The sequence below is a fragment of the Penaeus monodon genome, chromosome 30 (assembly GCF_015228065.2).
Source record: "Penaeus monodon isolate SGIC_2016 chromosome 30, NSTDA_Pmon_1, whole genome shotgun sequence".
Classification (NCBI taxonomy): domain Eukaryota; kingdom Metazoa; phylum Arthropoda; class Malacostraca; order Decapoda; family Penaeidae; genus Penaeus; species Penaeus monodon.
In genome coordinates this window covers 23883921-23884728 of record NC_051415.1, presented here as the reverse complement: position 1 = coordinate 23884728, position 808 = coordinate 23883921, and the positions used below count along the sequence as shown (strand labels likewise).

At 38.0% G+C, this 808-nt stretch overlaps 1 pseudogene across 1 annotated transcript in view; it reads right to left on the bottom strand.

The window, feature by feature from the left end:
- LOC119592658 overlaps positions 1–808 on the bottom strand; it is a 15522-nt pseudogene that overhangs the window by 3448 nt on the left and 11266 nt on the right. The window contains exon 4 of the transcript XR_005230449.1: positions 2–140. The product of XR_005230449.1 is annotated as a glutathione peroxidase-like (transcript). The remainder of the gene's footprint in view (position 1; positions 141–808) is intronic.

Sequence of the window (808 nt, the reverse complement as noted above, 5' to 3'; positions counted from 1 at the left end):
AGATAAGTAAACAAAGGATGCTCGTCCACCCCATTCACATTTGTCTTTTTCAGCAGAGGGAAGTCAGGAAGGAACCCATTTCCAGGCCTGACGTGTTTGATGCCATTTTCAACTTCTAAGCCACTGCCTCCAGGCTCTTGCTGTAGTGAAGGAAGTGTGAACTTGAAGTAGGGATCGTAAATGAAAGTATTTATATTGTTATTGGTAAGGATAATAATCAGATTTGTGGAATTTAAACAGTCAGATTAGTGGCATTTAAACAATCCGATTAGTGACATTTAAAAACAAGATATGGCACTATTGTAGATGCTATTGCTAAATAAAAATACAGGAAATATATGTCTAAACATTATGGTTTATATCTAATGACTATTAATTATTCTCAAAGTTCTCGGGAACATTAGCAAAGAAATCCCAGTCAAAATAACAATCCAAAACAAAGGAGTTACCAGCTGCTAGGTGACTGCTGGGTGGGAACCCCATAAGCTTTTTCCATTGCAATACACTGCAAGAAAATTGCAGCGAGGGCCTTCGGTACCGTTTGGCAGAGCCTGACTAGGTCACGATGACTCAGCGAAGGAAAAGGTGCTGCGGAGTCACCATGACTTGCAGGAGTGATCATTTCTAATAAGCTATATTTATTTACAGTTTATTGCCATTTTTGTCGCAGATAACATCAAATATCTGATATCAAATATCAAATCTTATTCTTGCTTATTTTCCCCCTTCTACGCACTTCTGTCTGATAGAACTGGAACTTTAGGCACTCTCTTGACAAAGGATAATCATAATTCTATGAAGTGTTTAC